Source organism: Pinus tabuliformis, chromosome 8 (assembly GCF_031772625.1).
Source record: "Pinus tabuliformis cultivar Carrire ecotype Pingquan chromosome 8, CPIR1, whole genome shotgun sequence".
In the NCBI taxonomy this organism is placed as follows: Eukaryota; Viridiplantae; Streptophyta; class Pinopsida; order Pinales; family Pinaceae; genus Pinus; species Pinus tabuliformis.
In genome coordinates, this window is record NC_142294.1 from 708509767 (window position 1) to 708522432 (window position 12666).

Sequence of the window (12666 nt, forward strand, 5' to 3'; positions counted from 1 at the left end):
ACCCTATATCCACGGTCCCCTGTCTTCCATTCCTCTTCATCATTTAAAGACCACACTCCGAGTTCTTTGAACCTTCAATTAACAATGCATAACCACCATATGCTATATGATCTGGATACTTTAAGGACCAACAGGTGTATCAACCGAACATTCTGGTAACTCCACCAATACCCTAGTAGCTCGGTCATAAATTGCCTTTGAGAAAACTTTATGAAAATAAACAAAATATTTTATTTTCCCTTCAAGACCTACACCTGTCACTGTTTGAGTTGTTATGAAACCCATGTATGATCTCCCTGCCTGAGTTTGAGACCTTCTTTTACCATTAACTGACCTCATCATCAAAATTCATTGTTTTTCCACAAAACAGCATTCTACAGCAGTTTCGTAGCGCGCTACGAAACTGCTGTAGATGTCAAAACAGAACCTATATATCTTTGAAGCGTTTTCTGCTTAAATTCATGATCTCTTCAGACATTTGTACAGCTATTAGGAACCTAAATAGTTTTAAGAAGATGAAGCTTGCTTCTATCATTACATATCACAGCCAACTTGATTAGCATCAAACCAATAAAAAGCTTCATAAATCCCAACTGGAACATAAAGTCACTGGAGTATTCCTTGCTGTCTTCAAATCTCCAAATGAGGTGGTCTTTTTCGAAGTACAGATCTTAAAGTTAGAAGAATTCAACACTTGGACATTAAGCTCCTTAGGATTATCAAACCAAACTATCTCACCCTTTGCAATTTGACTGGGTCTACATATATCAACTTCGGCTTGTCTGTCAGAATCAGCTGCATCTTTTTGTTGTAAAGTTTCCGAATTTTCTTAACCAATGAAACCATCACAATGAACTCCCCTGGATCTAGAAATTTCTCCCATTTAGAGTCAAAAGCATCGATAGTATAAAATTTAGCCTTGTGCTCCTTATTCTCTACTGCCACTGATGATGAGGCCAACTCTTTCTCTTTGGGAGGTGCTTCATCATTAGTAGAACCATATCCAGCATGTGAAAGAAACCACCCAGCATCTTCAGCTTCATCTTCCTTGTCAACAGTTAATGGTGGGGCTAACTTTGGAGCCAGCATACCCCTAACATTATCCCAGTCAACTCTCTTGAAGAAAGGATGACTCTTGAGAGAAGCATACCCTTCAGGGCCAGAAGCCAATCTTTTAGATGGGTCCATATCCAGCAAACAATCAATAAGGTGCCGTGCTTCATAAGAAAAATATTCAGGAAATTTGAAACCTTTATCCATGATCCTTTGGAATGTGAGCCACTCACTGCCATCTTTAAAAGGTGATATGTCAGACAGCATCTGATACAAAGTGCAACCCAGTGCCCATAGATCGTTTCCAGTTTGTTTGAGTTTTCCATCCTCATACCATTTAGCGCAGCTAAGGCCTTCGACTTACTGTATACAAAATAGCCCTTTCCAACTCTAAAAATCATCTTCACCTGAAACTGTAATATGAATTTAAATAAAAAGAATCATAACTGGCGCAGAAAGGAAAACATTTAAAGAGTATATTCCGGTCACCACTATTTGGCAAAGTGCTCCAGTTTCTCTGATATAAATTGCACAGCCTCTGACTATTCGTGCAGCACCATGGCATTCAACTGCTGGATGTATGAATTCTCCCAGCAACAAGGTATTGTAAGTAACAGAGGAAATATAGTTCTTCATGGGCAAACTTATATTCTGCTTCTTGAGACTCTGTTTTTTTAGGCCATGAAGAACTTGGTTAATTTAATTCTCAAATTTCAGAGCTGTGATATGAACCGGTGAATTAAGTAAAGCCGAGGATCCATCTGTTTCTTCTGGAAGCAACCTAGATCTTCTCTGTAATATATTATGAACAAATGAACTCCCTTTCTGAGAAAACACATCAGATAAAGTATTTACTGCTTGGAAGATATCATGAGGTTAGGCACGAGTTGCAAACGAACCGCCAGATGGAGATTCACTGGTTTTGTTGTCTGCTACTTGAATTCTCCGCCATCCAATTGTCTCGATTCTGTAGGCCCGTTCTTATGCGCCCCTTAACATCATTCACGGTCATGAGGATTCGATTTAGCATGATACCGAGGACGTGGACGTATATAGATCAGCCAAAAGGCTAAACCTAACTCCTTCAGTGCCATCTGTATTATGATTCACGTCGGTGCCAAACCAATGACCTAAAATTTCGTTCTTGTTTAAAAGTGCATGATGTCCACATTAAATTACATTTAACTTTTATCCTAAGATTGCTCAGATAGTTTACGAGGATAGAACGGAAGTCTTGAACGAAAAGAACCCTGTTCGGATGGCGCAGGTGTATATAGTAACATCTTCATTACCTTTCGAAGAACTTTTAACCTTGCTACTTGGTCTGCCAATGACAATTCACCACGAACCAATCCCATCAACGAGAAAAGATCAATGCTCTCGACGTTTACTAAATCTCCATTTATTTCTATCAGGGATTTTCCTGAAGGCACCATGCGCTAACTGGTAATAATTTCATCTTTGATTAACTGATTAAGCTTCATCCGAGACAAAACGAAACCAAATTTGGAAAATTTTGGTTTATTTCTCGCACAGAATGCAATGGACCAGAAACCAGAACAATCCTCTGAGCTGTTTGATGTCCTAGATCTTTCAGTTCCCATATATCTTTTTCTGTGCAGCAGTGACTTTACAAAGTGTAAGGTATCCATTGGAAAAAGACCGAGCACAATATATAGGAAAAACATTTAACCTTGGGTACCATATTTTGCAGTGAAACAGAAACAAGGAATTCAAGAGTTCCAAGGCTTTGTCTTTTAAGAAAAGTAGCGCATCTTTGGAAACATCTTCCAATGCAACGACAAAACGGTCAAACCTCTGCTTTAGACAATCTTCCTTAGAGGTCACTTATGACCGAAAAATCAATCATCCTCAGATTGAAAAGCCGAAGTATCCTTATCTTTATCCTTGAACAAGGTGTGAATATGAACTTTATCATAAATATTTCTCAAATCTTTCAATCCATTGTGGCGCCCTGTTTTGTGAAAGAAGTTACAGATTGTGAAAAGACAATCCCAAATATCAAACACTCTATGTTTTATGGAATTTAATAGATTCTTTGTCTGGAGGATTCAACACAAAATCTCCTGCAAGTCTCCCACATTAGTATGTACATCTTTCACAATCACCCATGAACCAGACTTCAAAGATAACTCCCTTAATGTACTTGATGCCAAACCCACAATAGCTGCATCATCATAGGGTGCCTCCTTGGACACACTGTCACTGCCCTCATCAACATCCCTGGAGGGAAGCAAAACTCTATACAATAGGCATGCTAGGATTTAGACCTTCGCTGAAAACTTGAACCAATTCCCAATTTCGTAGCACGCTACGAAACCACGCAAACAGGTAGCGCTACGAAACTGCTAAACAGAATCCAGGCGCTGCGAAAACACCCGGTCTTTAAGCTAGACTAAAAAAATTTTGACAATAGCATTTTCAGTGATAACACCGTCTATCATACTTGTCTGCTAGCCACATTTGCAATTTCCCAAATTGTAGGTGCATCATCCTTCTGCATCCACGCCAATCCTCAAAGCTTCTTTGATGCTTACCCCACCACCTTATGAGCATAGCGTGCAGTGCCCATTTCAGACCATCAAAACACTGTTGTTTTGACACTTATCTTTCAAATTTGTCTAGGAATTCATCCATCGCTATTAACCCATCATACATAGGCAGATTTCTTACCTCGGTTGTCACGCAGTGTAGTGATCTTACCATCATGTTACAATTGAGCATGGTTACCTCGTGTAACCAGTTCTACTATCATTCTATTTCTTCATCCAAATCCGAAGTGCAGGAGCTTGCGCGCTCCCATGAAATTCTGCCATCTGCTGTTGGATTCACCAAATCCTGTTCCCGAGTGGTTATCTTGTAGATACAATCTAGCTCGTCATCGCTTTCATCGTCACACATTGGCTCTATGTAGTGCGATCCTTTAACAGGGTCTAAAGGTACCACTACACGTAGTGACTTTTTCTCAAAAATCATTTTGTGCATCTTCATATTTATGACTCCATTCATATCAGTGGTCCAATCTAGTCCCAGTAGCATGAGATAGGGATTGCTATCATCGACAATCTCTATCACCTCGAAATCTACAAGCGCGCTTGCACCTTTGATGTCTACCGTTATTCCCTGTAATCTTCCCATCAGTGGGATCTTCTGCTGGTTCGCCATTCGTAATTGAATAGGAGACCCCTGCAACATGGGCCTACCCATACACTCCCATGTCTGCTTTGGTAGCACATTCATTTTCGATCCTAGATCCATAATTACTTGATCCATCTCATACTCTCCAATTTTCTCAGTCAATCTCATTTCCCTTCCTATTCATAATGCATGCTTTCCAAGTTTTCGGACTACACATGGTTCTCCTGACCCAGTGCACCTAGTGATAGGTTCCTATGGTCCCTTCACCGCTTTGCTGTCATGCAAAAACTTCATACATGTCTCCAGAAAGGTAGTGAGCATTAAAGGATCCATCCCTGGTTCTAGTTGATCCTTACTACCTGAAGTGGAGGCCTCTGTGAAGCTCTTCTTAGCTTCCATGAATGTCTTCTTTGCGTACTCCAAATCAAATTCAGGTTCCTTTGTAGGAGCCTTGTGAACCCACGCACTTTCTTTAGGTTGCTTACCTTTGTCATGTCTTGTCATGATACCACTTTGAAGCACTATGTTTACATTCGGGTCCTCTTTGCACAGCTCAGACCTCATCATTTTCAAATTCTGGGTCGGGGGAGGCTGGAGCGTCCCTTTATCACGCAGCCATGCTATCAGTGTAGGGTAGTCCTCCCTCTCATGATCAAACTAAGTACAATATAAACATGATGCTCTCGTCAGATTTGTATAATCACGGGCATAATGCCCTGGCCCTTCGCAATCATAACAAATCAGCTGCCCGTGACCCCTTCCTGGTCCCATTCCTCCTCGACCTTGTCTACGCCCTTGAAATCCAGCACATGCCATCCCTGGATTTGGATCGAGGGCTCATGTTTCGGTTTGTACTCTATAGGCAGGAGTTCAATCCATCATCTTCTTATAACTTCTGCTGTAGAAATTACAGAATAATGGCTGGGACGTCTACATATAATTATGTAATAGGTGACAGTTATTTGTAGTGTGTTTTCCTCCTATTTGACAAATCGCGCACCATAATGCAGGCGCCACGCTCGGTCCTAATTTTGCCTCTGGTCTTAATGGCATTGGCACTCCTCCCTCCAAGTAGTTCGTGAAGACTAGACAATGGTCCTTTTCATGCCCCTGGCCTTCACATTTTATGCACCATACTTCCTCGCGCGCTTTTGGGTGAGTTGTCCTGTACTGTTTCAAACTCTGCATTTCTAGACACAAATTTTGTAGTTGCGCGTGGATTTGTTGGACTCCCAGGCTAAGATCTTGTATTGGGGTCTCGTGCAACCTCATTGCAATCTCCAAAGCCTCGGCCTGGGTGAATAACTTTTACTGCGACAATGCCATCCTCAAATGCGGCATTAGTGACGCTACAAACCATGCACAGTGCTATCCATCCATCAAGGTCATGTTGGCTTCGCGAATCATACTCTTCAGTCTCTAATCTAGATCCCACGGGGTCTCGCCTAGAAGCATCGCAATTTCTTTAAATCAGATAATCAATTGTGTCTCCGACTTTGGCCTGCTAAATTCTTTGTTCAGCGCAGCCTGGATATCTGCAATCCCCATGTTTGGATGGTCATTATAATGCTTAATGTACCATATTAGTGCGTGATCCTGCAATATTCTTACCAGTGTTGCCTTCTTAATATTTTCATCCACAACTCCTTGTGCTTCCCATATAGCCTTTACCATGAACCAAAAGTGGTTCGAATCTTTGTTCCCTACTCCTCTGAATAACGGAAATTTAATCGCGCTCGCCATATTGAACTGTGGTGGTGGTGTGGGTGGAGATGGAGGTGAATATGGTGAGATTGGTGGTGATGTAGGTGGAGGTGGTATGCGCGGAATTCGCTGCCTTATCAGACTGATCACGCTTCTTGGAGAAACTTTCGCGAGCTCTTCCTCACTTTCCTACTAAGGCAAAATCAAGGGGCTATTTTCTATCTATGAACTACCTTCATTTCTATAGATCCTCCCACTTCGCATAGTACCAAACATCAATTTATTCGCATAACCCGCTTTTCACACAATAGCATTTTAATCCAAGTGTTCAACGATTTAATGTACTTATCTCGTGGTCCCTTGAAGAAGCGTTGTTTCACCTAGCTGTAGCTGAAGGTTGTATCTATCGTGAACTCGGTTATAAACCCTCCTATAATTCGATCGAGTCAATGGTCTATAGTGCACGTGATCTTATCTTTTGATACTTCTATTATGTGCACCAATTCTGGAGTCCACACAATCGGTTTGTCGAGCCTACACCTTCCCTGACTGTCTGCTAACTTCACGATCCACTCATACAACTCAGAGGGGAAGGATGCAAAGAAAATTTCATGGATTTCCGTATATAAGTAGCGCTCTAACCACTGTTCCTTTGATACTCGTGGATTCTTGTTTTCCTGCACTGCGAACTCGTGAATCTTTTTGTCCAACCACCCTTCAATTTCTTTCTTTGTTGGATTCTAGTGACACGACATCAGACATCCCTTATGCAGATCTCGGTCCCAGTAACGGAACCATTTGTTGGCTTGTTGGGGCCTGACCCAGGTTTGGAGGTGATTTAGCCAAACAAATCCTGCTACTACTAGCCCTTTCGGCAACAGTCCATGGAGCGTGGACTAAGGTCTCACCCGAAGTAGTATGGGAGGGTGCTAGAACTAGGTTTTTGCACCCTGGAGATGTCTGATGTTTTCAAGTGGTCTGACCCTGCTGCAAATCACTACGCGCACTTACCCGTACCTCGTAGCCTGAGATGCTGCTTGCATGTGTTAGACTCCATCTTGTCAGTCAATGAGAGATTGATTCTTCTTCAAAACCCTGTTTTGAAGAAGAAATCATCAAGTCTGTTTAATACATGAAGGATTGGAATAGTTTCCGAGTGGTTGCTGTACATAGGATTGAAATAGGAGATAATAGGATACTTAATACTGATAGACATGCAGAATCTTCTTGTGAAGAATAAGAAGATATCCCTGAGTTGGAGGAAAATCCATTGATAATACACATGTATCGGGGTCTTTGCCTCCCAGAAATTCTGGAGGATCCTCACTTCGACTGGCAACATTGGCCTCAGGCTTCTATACCCTTCTCAGAGGATGAATTGGAAGATATTTATATCCTTGATGCTATCAAGGATGCAGAAATGTTGAGACCGGAGTTACCCATAGTACGAGAGGCTTGTATGAGATTTTGAACTATTTAATTCCTTGGAATTATCATTTTTGTTCAGAAATTAGCCAGTTTTATCTCCAGATATAGTCATCCTTACGCAGGTTACAGCTCAGTTTTATCTCCAAATGCAGCTCACAGCACATGATGTGTCTACCATGCTTCAACAAGGGCATAATACTATCATTCTTCTGATTAATAAGAGCTACACCGGTTTAATTGATGCTTGTCCTTCCATTGAGGCATTGCGTAAAATGGGGAAGAACAGAACATTACAAGCAATTGAACTTGAAAGTGGGCTTGGCTATCAGCGTCGACTTTGGAAATGGTTTCATGGGTGCTACCTGGGTATTTGAAATTGGTGATTCATGGGCGCAGGGCCATATTCCTATATTTCTATAGCCTATGTGGGATTTGTTGCACATATGTGCGCTTTTCTAATTAGTTTTGACATAAGAAGTCTATGCCATCAGACACAATAATAGCTATCATTATTTTCAGAGGGCGAGCTTCAGGAGATTCTTCAGTAGTGGACAATAAAGAATAAGTGCAGGAAATATTAAGAACACTACCAGATCAAGAGGAGACCATTACCAGTAAGGCAGCATAGTGATTTACTATCGCAGCTCAAAGATTTCAACTTGCAAATGTGCTCACCGACAATTGTCGGGAGATTTGTTTAAGTTGGCTACATTGATTGTTTTTTCAAAGTATGCCAGAGTTTCTTCAAAGTCCAAGAACAGGGTATGGCCAATAAAGGGGGTTATGGTGTATTTATTGAATTAGGCAAAGGAAGCAGACTCAAATTCTTAACTTTCAAACTGGCTACAGGGAGCTCTGCAGTATATTCTATCATTTTAAACTTTGCCTACGATAAATGGAAGGAAAGATGTGTTAACAGGGCTCTAGTAGCGAGGAAGAAAGTAAGAAGATGCGATGTCTGTGATGTCATGTTGGTTCTTCTCAAATCGCCTGCCACAATCGAGAAGAACATATCAATTCGTTCGCCTTTCAATCCATTTTCGTGGTTTCAGCTATGGGAATCTCACACACGCAGGGCCCTCAATTCAAGGATCACAATCTAAATTATTCCCTGGATCTATTTTGTGGACATATTCTGATGGTAGAAGAGCAAATGGTACTCAGAAATGGAAGAAAGTTTTCAATTACAGATGCTCCACAATGACAGATAAACCAAACATGATATGTCCTGTATTAGATGTTTTAACATACTTGAAGTCCACATTAGACACTGTCGAAGGTCCTTCTCACCGATGGTTGAACCTAGGGAACAATAAAAAGGGAACTTGGGACAAGGATAGTATCTTTATGGTAGCTGTAAATGTTTTTGTTCAGAATGACATTGTACATAAGAATGAGTGCTCTCTTTTGATTCAAAAATTAAAATTTGTTCAGCAAAGATTTCCAAATCTTAAGGTTTTTGGTATTCAGCATTCTCTTTCATCCACTTCTCCTCAAAACGCTGCTAAAGTAAATATGACTATTTTGAAAGAATTTATCACATTTCCTGTTCTTCTGTCTTCTAAGGATTTCAGCAAGGATATAAGTGGAGCATTCTACTTGTTATTCGAAGGTTTTGAGGATCCAATTGCCTATGGTAGAAATGATTCGAAGATTGGCACAATGCTTCCAGCCATTGATGCATATGAAAGAAAATACTTTTGCGAAAATGGAGCACAACAATCAATGGTAGATTCTAGTGTAGAGTTGGGTTTGGCGGAGAACCCTTCTAAGCCTGTGAAAGAGCCTCTTGTTTGTGATATATGGAAAGAGTTGCTGCTATCATTTCCAGGTTCTGTTTCTGCAGATGAAGATAGGCAACGCATATTTGTTTCTGACACTAATCATCATCGAATCATCGTGGCAAATGGAAATGGAAGCGTTTTAGATTGTATTGGTTCCTCTCCAGGGTTTGAGGATGGGCCATTTGAGACAGCGAAGATATGCTGCCCCGCTTCATTTTTTTTTTAGTGCTGATCAAGATTGCCTATATTTTGCAGACTCTGAGAATCATGCAATTAGGAAGGCAGATATGGAGAATAGGACAATTGACTCATTTGTAGGCTACGACTACATGACATTTCCAAGTTTTATGAAGAATCATTAGATTGAGAGATTCTATGAATATTTTCAGGCAGATAAGAGCATTCAACAAATACAACTGGCATAATATGCACAATTGTGAAATTGTTAAAGATTTCAAACAGAAAACAAAGGTGAAAAGTAAAGGACCGAATGCCACGAAGACATCGACCACAACAGAAAAATAGGAACCGATCTCCTACTAAGGACTTCAGTTAATGATTCAACAGGATCTGCGCTCCAGTTTGTCAACCATCAGAGGATTTTTAGGGGGACGCTGTTCTATTTTAGAATAGATGAAAACACTCTTTTCTATTTTTGTAACTGCAGGTGAAACAACGCCCCTGTTTTGGGGTCGATTTGTTTTTTCCCTAGCAGTGTTTATTTAAAGTATTAAAAAATCATTTGTAAGAGGGGGAGAGAGAGAGAGTTCTGAGCGCTGGTGGAGGAGAGAGAACAGAGCTTTCATTGTACAGATTTTGACAGAGATTTTAATTAAAAAATGCAGCTCTGACCCCTGAGATTCCTGTGGTATAAGAGTTAACATTTGTGTCCTCTTTTGTTTCATATGTAGCCTGTTATGTGTTCATGTCATTTCATGATCGTTTCCATTTGAACAAATGAAGTGTTAAGGTAGAATTCATAATTTATATGCTCTGCCTTTAAGTTTGTTCATATTTAATGTTTTCTTCTGTTTGACAAAGATTCATCTTCTATGCCCTTGTCAGCTCCTCAGCAGTCTTGCCATTCCATTTAAACTCAATTTGATGTTAAACTTTCTTGCCTACCTTGCCTCAGGAGATAATCTGTGTTTTTTATTATATTTCTCTGTTCAAGCTATTTCTTTTCCCCATGCAGCCCATAAAAACCCCATCATTTTGTTAAAAACCCCTTTTTATCAGTTTACTAGCCTAAAATCAGTTTCTTTTAAAGTCATCTCGGCCCCTTTTAGAAAACGTTTTTGTTGAGATAGACTGGAGAGAGCCCTCTCCTGTCCTCGTAGGGCTAGCTATGAGGCTAAGTGGTTTGATGTTGCCTTGGATTCTGCCTTCCTCAGCCTGAGGAAAATTCAATCTCTAACATATTGGCGACCATACTGCGAAGAACATTCGACTTGATGATTGTCTTGTCCCAGTACATGAAATCAAATTGCAGATCTGATGCTGATGGTGGACATCAGTCAGACACATATGTAGGCTGAACCATTCACCTGGCGACTCCAATTCGATCCAGACATTCCAGTGCTTGTTGATTCACTCATGCAATGGTGGGGTATGTGGCAAACCCTGCCTTGTGTGAAGCGGTAGAAGAAATAAGAAATGAGTTAGCAGATTCTGAAATTGATGAAGATTTTGTCAGTGCCTTGCTTCATTGGTTGAAATATCCAAAGTTCCCTTGTTTCAAAACTAGATTTTGTGAGTTAATTGTTGAAAGAATCGAAAAGGAGATTCAACGTTTAGATGAGCAGATCCAGTCCTATGATTTCCAAGACCCTAAAAATTTATTGGAAATCCTTCCTCCTTCGCAACAAGAAATCATATAATTGTCTACAGATGTTTATATTGACAGTGTGCAGCTGGAAATATGCATTGCAGAGTTGGGGCAGCCAACAGAGTCTGGCTTCCGCGATCCAATGGCAACATACATGGAAATGTTTTTCAGTTTGATTGATAGATCAGGCTGTATTCTACGTGACCAGGCTCATTACGTGCATGAAGGGCTGCCAACAATTACATTTGTGTCCTGGTGGAAGCATTCTCAACCGACATCATTCTTAGATTTACTTGAATGGTTAATCTGGCATTTTAGTATTACCTGATCTACTGTTTTTACAGCAAAGTAGGGTAGATTTTGTAAATAAATAAGCAGCCAAAAAGCAACATTTTGTTCCAGTTTCATTACAGTTTAGTTTGAAGTTTGCCGAGTCAGTCTTTCAATCAATTCAGTCAGTTTCCAGTTAATAAGTTGAGTCTTCAGTTGTGTCGATTTGTTGGAATGATGACTCCATTACCCAATGGATGGAGGCACTGTCTGCTCTCCCAAAGTTCTGCGGTTCTTGGCACCTCCAAGAAGCGGCAGCTGCCATCCCAAGTGGAGCCGATGTTAGACTCCGTCTTGTCAGTCAATGAGAGATTGATTCTTCTTCAAAACCCTATTTTGAAGAAGAAATCACCAAGTCTGTTTAATACATGAAGGATTGGAATAGTTTTCGAGTGGTTGCTGTACATAGGATTGAAATATGAGATAATAGGATACTTAATACTGACAGACATGCAGAATCTTCTTATGAAGGATAAGAAGATATCCCTGAGTTGGAGGAAAATCCATTGATAATACACATGTATCGGGGTCTTTGCCTCCCAGAAATTCTGGAGGATCCTCACTTCGACTGGCAACATTGGCCTCAGGCTTCTATACCCTTCTCAGAGGATGAATTGGAAGATATTTATATCCTTGATGCTATCAAGGATGCAGAAATGTTGAGACCGGAGTTACCCATAGTAAGAGAGGCTTGTATGAGATTTTGAACTATTTAATTCCTTGGAATTATCTTTTTTGTTCAGAAATTAGCCAGTTTTATCTCCAGATATGGTCATCCTTACGCAGGTTACAGCTCAGTTTCATCTCCAAATGCAGCTTACAGCACATGACGTGTCTACCATGCTTCAACAAGGGCATAGTACTATCATTCTTATGATTAATAAGAGGATACACTGTACAGATCTACAATTTCTATATAGGATATAGAAATGGAACTACACCGGTTTAATTGATGCTTGTCCTTCCATTGAGGCATTGCGTAAAATGGGGGAGAACAGAACATTACAAGCAATTGAACTTGAAAGTGGGCTTGGCTATCAGCGCCGACTTTGGAAATGGTTTCATGGGTGCTACCCGGGTATTTGAAATTGGTGATTCGTGGGCGCAGGGCCATATTCCTATATTTCTATAGCCCATGTGGGATTTGCTGCACATATGTGCGCTTTTCTAATTAGTTTTGACATAAGAAGTCTATGCCATCAGACACAATAATAGCTATCATTATTTTCAGAGGGCGAGCTTCAGGAGATTCTTCAGTAGTGGACAATAAAGAATAAGTGCAAGAAATATTAAGAACACTACCAGATCAAGAGGAGACCATTTCCAGTAAGGCAGCGGAGTGATTTACTATCGCAGCTCAAAGATTTCAACTTGCAAATG

At 40.5% G+C, this 12666-nt stretch overlaps 2 pseudogenes; one reads left to right on the plus strand and one right to left on the minus strand.

The window, feature by feature from the left end:
• Window positions 1–729: 729 nt before the first annotated feature.
• On the minus strand, window positions 730–2489 carry LOC149237576 (3-phosphoinositide-dependent protein kinase 2 pseudogene; annotated as a pseudogene).
• Window positions 2490–8281: 5792 nt separating this feature from the next.
• LOC149237577 (uncharacterized) lies at window positions 8282–9490 on the plus strand (annotated as a pseudogene).
• Window positions 9491–12666: the final 3176 nt, after the last annotated feature.